This window comes from Stenella coeruleoalba (genome assembly GCF_951394435.1).
Source record: "Stenella coeruleoalba genome assembly, chromosome: 1".
NCBI lineage: Eukaryota > Metazoa > Chordata > Mammalia > Artiodactyla > Delphinidae > Stenella > Stenella coeruleoalba.
In genome coordinates, this window is record NC_137169.1 from 160,961,733 (window position 1) to 160,975,769 (window position 14,037).

General features: G+C 46.8%; 1 protein-coding gene across 1 annotated transcript in view; it reads left to right on the forward strand.

Annotated features, from left to right (window-relative positions):
- The window catches only part of NFASC (neurofascin), a 187,757-nt gene that overhangs the window by 87,273 nt on the left and 86,447 nt on the right, over positions 1-14,037 (forward strand). Inside the window, 1 exon segment of the mRNA XM_079903031.1 lies at positions 4,175-4,283. The gene's annotated coding sequence lies outside the window, so the exon portion shown is untranslated.

The following is a 14,037-nucleotide window of genomic DNA, read 5'->3' on the forward strand; positions in this document are numbered from 1 at the left end:
GGTGCTCCTATGTTGGGTGCATAAATATTTACAATTGTTATATCTTCTTCTTGGATTGATCCCTTGTTCACTATGTAGTGTCCTTCTTTATACACACTTTATAGACACTTATAATAGTCTTTATTTTAAAGTCTATTTTGTCTGATATAAGAATTGCTACTCCAGCTTTCTTTTGATTCCTATTTGCAAGGAATATCTTTTTCCATCCCCTCACTTTGTCTGTATGTGTCCCTAAGTCTGAAATGGGTCTCTTGTAGACAGCATATATATGGGTCTTGTTTTTGTATCCATTCAGCCAGTCTATGTCTTTTCGTTGGAGCATTTAATCCATTTCCATTTAAGGTAATTATCAATATGTATGTTCCTATTACCATTTTCTTAATTGTTTTGGGTTTGTTTTTGTAGGTCTTTTCCTCCTCCTGTGTTTCCTGCCTAGATAAGTTCCTTTAGCATTTGTTGTAAAGCTGGTTTGGTGGTGCTAAATTCTCTTAACTTTTGCTTGTCTGTAAAGGTTTTAACTTCTCCATCAAAACTGAATGAGATCCTTGCTGGGTAGAGTAATCTTGGTTGTAGGTTTTCCCTTTCATCACTTTAAATATGTCCTGCCACTCCCTTCTGGCTTGCAGAGTTTCTGCTGAAAGATCAGCTGTTAACCTTACGGGGATTCCCTTGTTTGTTATTTGTTGCTTTTCCCTTGCTGCTTTTAATATTTTCTCTTTGCATTTAATTTTTGATAGTTTGATTAATATGTGTCTTGCCATGTTTCTCCTTGGATTTATCCTGTATGGGACTCTCTGCACTTCGTGGACTTGATTGACTATTTCCTTTCCCATGTTTGGGAAGTTTTCAACTATAATCTCTTCAAATATTTTCTCAGTCCCTTTTTTTCTTCTTCTTCTTCTGGGACCCCTATAATTCAAATGTTGGTGTATTTAATGTTGTCCCAGAGGTCCCTGAGACTGTCCTCAATTCTTTACATTCTTTTTTCTTTATTCTGCTCTGCAGTAGTTATTTCCACTATTTTATCTTCCAGGTCACTTATCCGTTCTTCTGCCTCAGTTATTCTGCTACTGATTCCTTCTAGAGAATTTTTAATTTCATTTATTGTGTTGTTCATCGTTGTTTGTTTGCTCTTTATTCTTCTAGGTCCTTGTTAAACGTTTCTTGTATTTTCTCCATTCTATTTCCAAGTTTTTGGATCATCTTTACTATCATTACTCTGAATTCTTTTTCAGGTAGACTGCCTGTTTCCTCTTCATTTGTTTGGTCTGGTGGGTTTTTACCTTGCTCCTTCATCTGCTGCGTATTTCTCTGTCTTCTCATTTTGTTTAACTTACTGTGTTTGAGGTCTCCTTTTTTCAGGCTGCAGGTTCGTAGTTCCCATTGTTTTTGGTATCTGCCCCCAGTGGGTGAGGGTGGTTCAGTGCCTTGTATAGGCTTCCTGGTGGAGGGGACTTGTGCCTGTGTTCTGGTGGGTGGGGCTGGATCTTGTCTCTCTGGTGGGCAGGACCACGTCTGGTGGTGTGCTTTGGGGTGTCTGTGAACTTCTTATGATTTTAGGCAGCCTATCTGCTAATGGGTGGAGTTGTGTTCCTGTCTTACTAGTTGTTTGGCATGTGGCATCCAGCCCTGGAGCTTGCTAGCCGTTGGGTGGAACTGGGTCTTAGCATTGAGACAGAGGTCTCTGGGAGAGCTTTCGCTGATTGATATTACATGGGGCCGGGAGGTCTCTGGTGGTCCAGTGTCATGAACTCGGCTTTCCTACCTCAAAGGCTCAGGCCTGACACCAGGCTGAGCACCAAGAGCCTGTCAGCCACACGGCTCAGAAGAAAAAAAATTAAAAAGAAAAATTATTAACGTAAAATAATAATAATAGTTTTAAAAGAAAAGAGCAACCAAACCAATAAACAAATTCACCAATGATAACAAGCGCTAAAAACTAAACTAAGGTAAACATAAATATCAGAAACGAATCAGCCGCAGACAGCAAACCCCAAGTCTACAGTTGTTCCTAAAGTCCACCGCTTCAATTTTGGGAACATTCATTGTCTCTTCAGGTATTCCACAGATGCAGGGTACATCAAGTTGATTGTGGGGTTTAATCCGCTGCTCCTGAGGCTGCACAGAGAAATTTCCCTTTCTTTTCTTTGTTCGCACAGTCCCCAGGGTTCAGCTTTGGTTTGCGCCCCACCTCTGTGTATAGGTCGCCCTCAGGCATCTTTTGGGAAGTCTGAGGTCAGTAGGTGTTCTGTAGGAGTTGTTCCACATGGAGGTGTATTTTTGATGTATTTGTGGTCAGGAAGGTGATCTCCACATCTTACTCCTCTGCCATCTTGAAGGCCCCCCAACTCTAGTAATCTTTGACGCTTTGTTTGCTTTTATGGTGTAACAAGATGCTCTAGGCTCATCTTATATATTTGCTGCTTCAGACCCTTCTCCAAGGAAGCCTGATTTCTTTGTGGGGGATGGTATATAGAGTTCATAAGCTGATTGCTAGGGGGTACTCATTCCTTCCAGGATGATCCTTGTTTCTAGGCCTTGCTAGGTATTTTGTGTGTGTGTGTGTGTGTGTGTGTGTGTGTGTGTGTGTGTGTGTGGATGGATGGATGTAACATAAAACATATGGAGTTCATCCTGATACTCTCAGTTCACAATCAGGACTACAAAATTTTAACCTGATCTCATCGAGCTTATATTTGTATCTTCTTGCAATAGGAAACCCTTGTTTTTCAGTAATATAAATATTATTACTCATTTGGTTTATCCCACAATACACATACAAAAGTCTCAGAATAACAACAACAATAATAATACCATAACTTCATCAATAATATGATTAGCGAAAACAGTTTAGGATTTTGGGGTGGGGGGAATGAGGCAGTTCTTTTTATTCTTAGGATATATCCCTCCAAGGATATAGAGTCAAATTACTGTGTTTTAATTTCTCTATGTGTAGTTATGCCAACCAGCTGGACATACAGACTCATTTGCTACACTTTCATTTTAGGGATTTCTTTCAAAAATATTGTTGCTTATAATTATGTCAAATATTTACATGTTCCAAAGCAAATCCACAAAACAAGGTATATTCAATATCCCTGTTCCCTCCACCTCATTCCTCCCCCTCCCTATAAGTCCTTTAAATTTTATTTTATGCTTTATCCTTTTATTGTCTTTGCAGAATATAAGCAAATACATATATATCTTTGCATTCATTCTCCCTTTCTTAAATAAATGGTAGCATATTAAGCACACTTTTTCCTATCGTGTTTCTTTTCACTTGACAATAATCCTGTAGGTCAGAACTTGGGCATCACATAAGATATATTTCAAAAAGATTCCTAGAACTGAGGCTACTGGGACAAAGAGTAAATGTATACTTATTTTGATAGATATTGCCGCATTCCCCTCTACAAAGGTGGATGTGACCATTTTCTGCAGACACGTTTTAATGTTAAAGCAAATGATTAAGTGAGATATGTTATCTGTAGTGAGAAAGGCTAAATGATTGCCGCAAAGGACCAGACCTGGGACTTGAACTCTTGAAATGCCACCTCATAGTCTAGTGGTCTGACCCACTGTCCTGTACCTTCTCCCCATTTAACAGATGAAGAAAATGAGTCACATGTAGGGACGTGATCTATGCAAAATGATAAAACAAGCTAGGACCTAAAACCCATGTCTCCTAACACTAAAATTAGATCTCCTTTTAATGGGTAATTTATTTATGGTGAACTTGGTTTGATTATCTGTAGATGGGGAAGAAAAACATAATAGTTCTCCTAAGTAAAAAAGTTAATGAGATAATTATGGGTAAATTCTCCCTTGGGTGTAGGAGAGATTCTTTGAGGAGTGGCTTAACTCCTTCAGGTGACTAGGGATTCAGCAATTCGATTATGATGTCAGGCCACAATAATGATCTTATGAAGAGAGAGATGATCCCAGCTTCCCAAAGTCCAGCACGCTTAGGCACCTTGCAGAATCGGTCCCATTTCTTGCAGAGTGCTTTGAATTTTTGTGAACAAAGATGCTGTTATGCTATGTAAAACTGCCCAAATGGGTGTGGACAACGATGTAATTTCCCAGTGAATGAACAAGCTGCAAAGCACAAAGGCTTTTCTTTTCCTCTCCCAAAGTGACCCTGGGGTTCTTCTTTGTGCTTGCTTTGTGACAGGTTGATTGACTTATGTGCAATTTGGGACGCTGGAGTGTTCCTTCCCGCTGCAGACTGGAAGGGAGCCCCCTCTGGTGTTACAGGAAGGAGGCTGAATGAGGCAGAGACGGTGAGTGGGGCTTGGGCCTGGGCCTGGGCCCCGTGTCTCAGGGGTAGGGTGGGAAGAAATTCTCACCTCCTGCCCCTTCTCTTTGATGAGAGACGTTTCAGGCCCCGGAATTTTCTGAGGGGACATCTCCTTCCTTCTCCCCAGAGTTGGCCACAGAGCCAGACCTCAAGGCTCTCCTAGGCCAGAGGCTGACTCTGGGGAAGCATTTGTTCCTTTTTCTCCAGCAGATGCAGTGAGCCGGCATTAGCCCTGCCATTGTCCCGACTGTTCAATTGAAAAATTGGGAAACAGCTGTGTTTGTGGCCCTCACTCCCCCTTAGCCTGGCCTCCACAACCTGGGAGCCTCCTGAGTGACAGCCCCAGCATATGGGGGGCGGTCTGAGAACCCCTCCTCTGGGCGGAGCAGTGGGCCCTGGCAGATGGACAGCTGTCCAGGGCACCGTAAACAGCTGAAGCTGACATCACTGAAGCCACACCCTGTGTCCAGGGTCTGCATTGTTCCATTCTGGGGTAAAATTTCCTGCTGCTCCCAGCAACTCCTGTCTTAGTCTCAAGGCAGGGATGGCAGGGGAGTACATGCAAGCAATAAGGGCTACAAATTTAACCAAGGAGTAATTGGCATTGAATCACACGCTAGCAGCCTGGAGGCTTCTGGGCTGGCAGAGTCTGACCTGGAGGCCCGAACAGAGAAAGGTTTCCCTGTTCTTGAGTGTGGGCATCTCAGCCTCATTGCTCCAACTCCCTTTTCAGATGGCTTCTGTTCTCCCAGAAAGAGTTGGAGATTTAGGCTGGGAGGATGCAGGCAGGGAGGGAGTTGAAAGGTAGGAACAGAATACGCTGATGACATGGATTCTGGCTGTCCTTGCTTTGTGACTGTAGGAAAGTTTCAAACCACTCTAGGTTTATACAGCAGGGATAATAATGAACATCTTGTAAAGATTAAACACATAAAGAACCCTGCACTGTGCCTGGCTTATACTAGGTATTCAGTAAATGAAATTATTTGTCATATCAACAGCGGCTCAGATATACTTGTTTTATGAAGGTAGTTTCTGTGTGGGTTCTCTTAGGTCTGCGACTTGCCTTAGAACAGTGTCAGGTTTCGGGGACCACCAGGGAAATCCATCTGACCACAGGACTTTTTCACCTGTTACTAAGTGTTGAACTTTAACATACTGGCAGTAGTGGGGCAGGGGGTGGGGCACCATTCTTTTGGTTTGTATTTGGAGGACTCTGATTGCAAAAATAGTGTACAGGTTATTATAATGGGCCTGTAAATATATGTAAAACAGCATGGGAACAGATCCCCAGGTTTGTGCCAGAATCAGGGGTTAGTCCAGCTTTGTGGTCACCGTGGCCCCTCTCTTGGCACTTTTTCATGAACCCACCTTACTTTCTATCTCTGCTCCCCCTCCTAAGGCCCCTCCACACTCCTCCCTGGGCACACACACTCTGGGTTGCCTAACCAGATCCCTGCCTAAGGAACCTGGGAGCCCCCCGACCTTCTCTGATGATAGCAATGTCACTACCCAGCAGCACATCTGAGTGGCAGCCAGAGTCACACCTGCTGCATCCTGCCTGGTGCAGAGCAAACCTATCCAGGCTTTGCACCTCTGGACCCTTCCAGTCTAATCCACGAGCCCAAAAATCGGAACCTAATATTGGTTCACTATAGTTCTACAGTGCATTCATTTACATTAGTTGTGTCATTTGACTTTCACGACAATTCTGTGATGTGGGCAAGGCTGGCGTCATCATTCGCATTTGATTGATGAATACAGTGAGGCTCAAGAAGTTACTTCTCCAACGTCCACAAAACGAACAGCAACAGAACTCATATTAGAACTCAGATGTCCTGGGGCTTCCCTGGTGGCACAGTGGTTAAGAATCCGCCTGCCAATGCAGAGGACTCGGGTTTGAGCCCTGGTCCGGGAAGATCCCACATGCCGCGGAGCAACTAAGCCCGTGCACCACAACTACTGAGCCTGTGCTCCAGAGCCCACGAGCCACAACTACTGAGCCTATGTGCTACAACTACTGAAGCCCGTGCGCCTGGAGCCCGTGCTCCGCAACAAGAGAAGCCACCGCAATGAGAAGCCCGCGCACCGCAACGAAGAGTAGCCCCTGCTCGCCGCAACTAGAGAAAGCCTGCGCACAGCAACAAAGACCCAACACAGCCAAAAATAAATAAATTTTTTAAAAAAAGGAAGAACTCAGATGTCCTGAATTGTGGGCCGTTTTTCTTGCTGGGACACCACACTGCCTCCTCCAGTCTGAGGCGCCCACACCTTCAGGAAGTCAAAGGATCAGAGGACCTTAAGACATACAGGGAAACTTTTAACAGAAGAAGAAAAGAGCGCACACATATGGCCACGTGAGGACCACTAAGCTCTGCGGGGGTCTGAGCCGGTTCTTTAGAGGTGGTAACAGCCATCCTTGCCAGAATCAGCACTGGAGGACTCCCCAGCCGCCAACGCTGTGCATTTTCCATTTAATCCTCCTCACAGTAACCCTATGAAATAGGGCCCATTGTTACCCACATTTTACTGGTGACGTAAATACAGAAAGGTGGAGGAACATGCTCAGAGCACCACAGCTGAGAAAGCGGCAGCAGCTGAATTCGAATCCCAGCAGTTCTCCAGCTCTGGGACCCGCACGGTTGGCCATTTGGGCTCGGGGTTGCAGGGTTTTTTCAGGGTGGTTTGGGGCTGCATAGATGTTTCTGAGCAAGCCTCCGGCCAGGTTCCAGGTAAGAATCTGATTTTGTCTCTCCACTTGGGAAGCCTCAGAGGAGCAAGTCCTCTGTTTCTCTGTCCTCCTTCCCTCTGGCTCTTCTCCTTTTGTTCTGGGCCACTGCCATCTGGAGCGGCCCCAGGCATCTGCTCCCCAGCACAGGTCTCCTCCCTCCCCCCTCCTCCTGCAGCCCCAGTGTGAGGCACCTTCCCACACAGACCAATCTCTCCCATCCGGTGTCTCCCCTGCCCCAGTGCTTCAGCCCCTGGGCCTCGCCAGGCACTCAGAGCAGACACCTGCCCTCTGATGCAAGGCAGAACCACCCAGCTCCCCCAGGCCTTCAGTTTCTCAAATGGAGTCATTTGGTTAATGGCACTCACACTCCTCAGCCCCTCTGCCTGTTGGTAAGAAGCTGGGCCTTCTCTCTCCAGAAACATTACAACAGGCTGCTGTGGCCAACGTGGGCTCAGGACACACCACTGTGGGATGATTGGGGAAGGGCCGTGGAACTGCATTAGGAACCGTTTTGCCTCCGCACTCCCTGCCCCCGGACCAATTCCGGGCCCCTGAGGCAGCATCCATGCTTAGCCACCTTCTCCTGGGTGCTGAGATCTGCAGGGCTAGGTGTGGAGCCACAGCTGGCAGCAGTGAAAGCTATTCCCCTCAATCGCGTGTGCTATCTACCTCGTTTCTGCTGAGGTGATGCAATCGCTTCTACACCCCTCTCAGCCTTCCTTGCTGCCCTACTAAACCCACCTTTTTACTGGAGGCTGGGCTGTTGGGTTTGAGACAGCATGTCACCCTGTGAGTTTCCGTTTCTAATGGGAGGTTTATAGACTATAGCAAAGGGAGGGCTTTCTACAAGCAGGTGTATGCGCTCACTCGGGGCATTAACACCAAGCTTTTCCCTACACCGCTGGAGCCAATGGTGTCTTTGGTGTGAGCATAATAGCCAGCACTTTGCACCAGACTTCTAGACAAATGCATCTTATAATGCAGGAAACAACCTTCCCCTGTCTGTTCCACCTCCTCTCCTCCACGCGCCTGTATTTTCACATCTCCTCCAGCCTGTAGAAGCCTGCCAGGATGGCATTTGGATCCAGACCGATGTCTGTGTTGGATGTGAATGCAGAGGGCTGGAGAGAGAGGAAGAACAGATGCTGCTCCCTCCTGCTGTCTTAGTCCTTTCCTCCCTGTGCCTCCTTATCATGTCACACAGGAATCTTAAAAATGCCACCGGGGTTGTGCAATCCTTGGAATATCAGCAGCTAGACCAATATTGGCAGCAGGATGGAAGCCTCAGAAGAACTGACCTGGCTCCATTGAGGTTGACTCGAGTCTGGTGCAGTTGATGTCATAGGTCATGGACCACTGGTGGAAGAAGCTGGCACGAACAAGGGCAGGATTGGGGCCGTGCAGGGTGGTCTCCAGGAGTTTGAAACACTTTGGTTAAGGAAGCCAGGGTAAAGGCAGGAGAGAGGGCAGCGCAGAGCTGCTTTGGCTGGTCTGGAATCTTGCAGGAACCTCCCTGCTCTCTGGTCCACAGTAGACAACACTTGTGCAGATAACCGTATGTCGGCTCTAAGAGTGAATAATAACTCCTTGGCCACAGAGCTAACGTATGGTTATTAGCACAGGCATTGTGTACTTTGTACATCTACAAAATAGATCTGTAGGTTCGAAAGTCCAGCTTGTCCAAAGTCATGTAGCAAAGCATTGCACCAGCTGTAACTTGTCGGGAAGGGGAAATGACTAATAGTTTTTGAATGCTTAGTTTGGGCCAGGCCTTGTGTTAGATGCTATACATAAACGTTAGCCCATTAATTCATTTAAAATGAATTAAATCAACTCAGTTAATAATCATCACAATAATCTTATAATAAGTAAGTGTATTATCCTGTTCAAAGACAAGAAAACTGAGGCTCTAAGAGAGAGAGTAAACAAATTGCTGAAGACCACGCAGCAGGTAAACGGCTGAGGTGGGATTGAAACAAAGGTGCGTGGCTCGCGAGTCCATGCCCCTTCCATGCGCCAGAGGGATTATACTACGTCACTTACTCTCAAAGCTGCGTCTCAGAATCCATGTCTGGTGTGTTTCCCCTGGTCTGCATCTTCTTAGCTAGCCCTGTTCTGCCTTGAGCTCGTGCTCGCTTCTATGAAGAACACAGGAAAAAGGTAGAAGCCACTGCCCGCACTCTCAAGAAGCTCACGGTCCAGTTAAGGGGCTGGAGGTCATCTCTCTTTCCCTCAACCCAAGCTTCTTCAATAATCTTGCCCCACTCCCCGCCCCTTTTTATTTTTCCTGCTTGAGCTCATCCTATGGTTTTCAAATGGCTTTAGGACCCTGGTCTGTTGAAACTAGGCTTGGAATCCCACAAATAGAAGGTGGAGTAAGCAGCTTAACGTGAGTGACGTTTGAGCAGATGGGTCCAGATGGTAGCTCCTCAGATGGACAGAGGCCCCGACTCCAAATGGACACCCCACTCAGGGAGCCTGGGAACACATTGGTCAGTGACTCGAATGAGGAGCTGGGGTTTGAAAGAAAGTTGGCTATAGGGGTTTGTACAGCTATCACCCTTCAGGAAAGCCGCCAGGACAGAGATTGAGCTTTCAGGCTGTTCTTTCTGCAACATTCCCTTTGTACAGCGTTTTGCAGTTTACTGTGGAGATAGGGACTAGACAAACAGTGACTTGTTCTGGGTGGCATCCAGGAACTTAGCCCTAGGTCTTTTTTAAAAAATCAATGTTCACTATGTTAAAGTTAGGAATCCCCAAACCTAATTTTTCTTCAACTTTTCATGTCAACTGACAAATTTTAACAATTCTCTTCATAAATCTCATAAATTTTAACAATCACTTGTTTGATTCCATTAATAAACTTAGTTAAATTCCTTTGAACATTTGAAACTGCATTTATAAATGTAATCATTCATTTCCCTTTTTGAAGTATCACAGTTTTCTTACAAAATCTTCCAAGTTCTTATGTCATTAATTCTTTTTCTCATTGATATTTTAAATAACAGCTTTATTGAGATATAATTCACATACCATACAATTCACCTATTTAAAGTATACAACTTGTTAATCAACTATACTTCAATAAAAAATAAATTTGAAAAAAAAGTAAAGTATACAATGCATTGATTTTTAATATATTCACCGAGTTGGGCACCAGTCACCGTAATTAATTTTAGAACATTTTAATTACCTTCCACTTCCACCACAAAAACCCATACCCATTATCAGTCACTCCTCTTCCCACCCCCGACCCTGGTCTTCCTCTAGCCTTAGGCAATCACTAATCTATTTCCCACCTCTGTAGATTTGCCTATTCCAGACATTTCGTATAAACGGAATGGTACAATATGTGGTCTTTTGTGTCTGGCTTCTTTTACTTAGCATGATGTTTTCAAGGTTCATCTATGTTGTAGCATGTGTCCATATGTCATTCCCTTTTTATGGCTGAATAATATTCCTTTATATATAGATATACCACATTTTACTTATGCATCATCAGTTGATGGACATTTAGGTTGTTTCAACTTTTTGGCTATGATCAGTTATGCTACTGTGAACATTCATGTTTAAGTTCTGATGTGGACATACATTTTTAGTTCTCTTTGGTATATACCCAGGAGTGGATTGCTGGGTCATGTGGTAATTCTGTGTTTCATGTTTTGAGGAACCCTAGGTCTTCTCATACTAAATCCAAGCCTCCCTTTCAGACCTTCTACCTTCAGTCTCTACCTTCTCTCCCACTCAGGTCCCTCCTTCTTACCCTTCCCAAATATTGGGCTGTACCCTTGCACACATAGGATTATGTCCATAGGATTATGCTTACTTCCCCCTCCAGCCTTCCTCAGAGCAATTTCCCTTTACTAACAGGCCCAGGGGAGCCGGCTCTGCTATCCCGGGTGTCTTCTCCCCCACTTGGAGGTGGGTGGAGAGCTTCACAGCCCTCTCTCTTCTCCCTCCAGCTGTGAAGAAGATGTGTGTCTAATTGCTGTGAAACTTCCTCCCTGAGGGTAGAAAACAGGGAGATGAGTGTGAAGTTGGTTCTTAAGTTGTAGAGAGGTGGGGGCTCTTCTTCTCCTTCTTGGAGGTGGCAGAATTTCTCCCCCCACCGAGGGAAGGTTGTTACCTGTGTCTTTAGCTGATGTCTCCAAGGTGGAGGCTGTCTGCATACCCTACATGTTAACTTTTGTTCCCTTTGCAATTTGCTTTACCTGCTAATCTCTATAAGAAAACTGGTCAGAGCTCAGTTAACCCCGAGCAGGGGCAGTGAGTGGAACCGGAATAAGGGAAATTCACAGATATCCACAAACCTTATTGAAGGCAGCCCCTGCACAGCGTGTCACATCAGCTAACAGGCAGCTATACTGACTACATTTGAGAGTCTTTTCCATTCCATGTGTGTTTCCCAGTCCTGCCTCTTGGAGGATGAACGAATAAGCAATAATAATGAGGAGAAAATGGACAGCCCCAAAGAACTTCAGAAAGCTGGCTTCAGAAAGCACCGGCGATATCCCTCCCAGTGTGCCCAGCAACTGCCGGCCTGTGCGGTCGGCTGTCCAGGGCTGGGCTGTGGACCCAGCTGCCTGGATACTTTGGGCTGTCTTGCTATGCCAGGCTAAGATGTGTCAGGCTCCAGTTGGCCTGGGGTCAAAGAAACAGGATAAGGCAGCAACCCCACGTCTTCCATATATCGGGTTGTATGTACAAGGGTGTTCATTGTAGCATTGTGGTGATGGAGAAAAAATAAAGAAAAATAATCTAAAGGTCCACTATAAGCAGATGGTTAAAAGATTTGTCGTAGATCCACAGAAATCAGTTATGAAAAGTATGCAGCAGGTCTCTTACGTCCAAGCTCTATTGACTTAGTGACTCGCCCAGCTCTGCCCGCACAGTGAGGTGCCTGTGCCTTTCCCCCTAGAAGGGGGGCACTTTCCCGGTGGGCGCAGCCTTCGTGTGGAGCCTGGCTGCCTGGTGGCTTTTGCACACCAAGGTGCCCCGCAAGTGCTTTGTGCCCCAGAGAGCCTGCAGTGAACACGAGAAATTCACTAGGTATTTATGGTGGGCACCTCGAGGAAAAGGTCCCTTCCCCCTTTCTTCTTTCCTGACCCCTCCTTCCCTCACCCCCAACTTAATAAATAGCCCAGTGGTTCAGGTTTCAACCTATAGATTAGTTCTGGGTGTTGAGCAGGAAACAGCTGTTTTCAGCCAAATCCTTAATCCTAAACCCAGGTGTCCCCCTCCACCCCCTCCCGGCGGGAATCAGGGCCACCTGATACTGCTGTTCCCCCACCCTGCACTCCTGCTGAGACCCTGACAGCCTCTGTGAACTTAGCCCAGGCAGGGAGAGGAGGGGCCGGACCTGCTGGTGCCCCTGCCACCAAGCGGAACCCTATCAATGGTTAAACACACAGCCCCTCACTCCTCCCAGATCTCTCCCCCTGACCATGCAAGGGAGCCAAGCATGAAACACAGCCACCGAGCAGATGGAGACCACCCCCCTCCAACCCCGAGAAGGGAGGAGGGGGGAGGGGGCTTGAATCCCATAACAAGGTGTCTTTAGCTGTTGGAAAATCCTAGAAGACAACTGGTTCAACCCCACACAGGGAGGAAGCGGGGTCTCCCCTCCTGGGCAGCGGGGAGAGGCAGATCTAGAAGCAGGCTGGTGAGTGCTTTCTTAGGCTGTCAAGTCCTTGGGCCCGGGAGGGTTTGGTGCCGTTACAGCCCCATAAAGGGGAGGTGGGAGGACTGCGCGGGCAGAAAGACTTTGTAAAGATGCTGAGACTGCGGTCATTTCGTGGGCGGTGAAGGGGAGATGTGAGATATCAAGCTTCCCTGAGGCTTTCTCAAGAGGAAGGCAGGGGGCTCCCCCTGCGGCTTCCCCGTCTTGTCTCATCCTCTTCCAGAGACCCCTCTATCTTCCTTCTCCCTGCTTGGCGCTCTGTCTCTTTGGGACAGGCTGAGGATCACTAATAGGGGGCATTTCCAGTTTCCTAGGAAACCCCTCTGGCCTTCAGATGCCTGTGAGTGGAGGGAGTGAGTGGGCTCGGGTCACCATCTGTTGCATGGTTCCTTCCTTGGCATGAGAGATGGAAGGGAGGAGGGGACCCGAGGTAGGAGGGGAAGCAGGGAGGAGGGTCCTCCACAGTGCCCAGGGCAACCCTCTGCTGAAGGTGACCTCAGAACCAGGGCAGCTAAGCGGAAGCACTCGGGATGAGACGCGGGGAGGCTGGGAACAGAGGTGATGGCCATTCTGGAGTTAGTGCCTGGAGCGGCTGAATCCCAAGATTCTGAGAGTCTGTCTGTGGGTTGGAGAAAGCACGGTGGCCTGACTGCGATCAGACAGAAACCCTGAGAGGGAGTGGGGGAGGATTTCAGGAAAAAAGGAGATGAATGTGTCTGCTGAGCAGGGACAGGATCTATCTACTTCATGGGATGCTTAATAGATATTATTATTATGATTTCACAGCTGTTATTTTTATTACTCAGGCTTATACTGTAACAACAGTTTTTATCATTTGTGATTTAATCAAGGGTTTATAATATACTAATTCATTGATGGGATGCATATCTCTCAGTAATAGGAAATATCTGATAAGATGGCTGTTCACTGGCCCCACGAATATTTATCGTACTGTCTCACTACAAAGGGAGACAAAACATGGACTCTGACCTCAATAAGTTCAAAGTCTGATGCAGGAGATGGATGTTGGAGCAACTATTCCCACAGGCAGGAGGAAATGACCCCTAGAACAGAGTGTGCTGGGGAGCACAGGGGAAATTGCAGCCCACTTTCGGTGGGAAAGTAGGGTCAGCATCGCAGAGAGGTTGCTACTGAGGGCCTTGTAGAGAGGTAAGGGGTTAGCACTTCCAGCCTATGCAGAGTGTGGCCAAAGGTCCAGAAAGCACCTGGCCGGTCTGGGGAGTGGTGCGAGGTCTGGGCTGGACCTGCGGGAGAGGAGGCTGAGCGGGGCGGGAGTCCGGTCACGGGGGCTTGCCTGGTGCACAG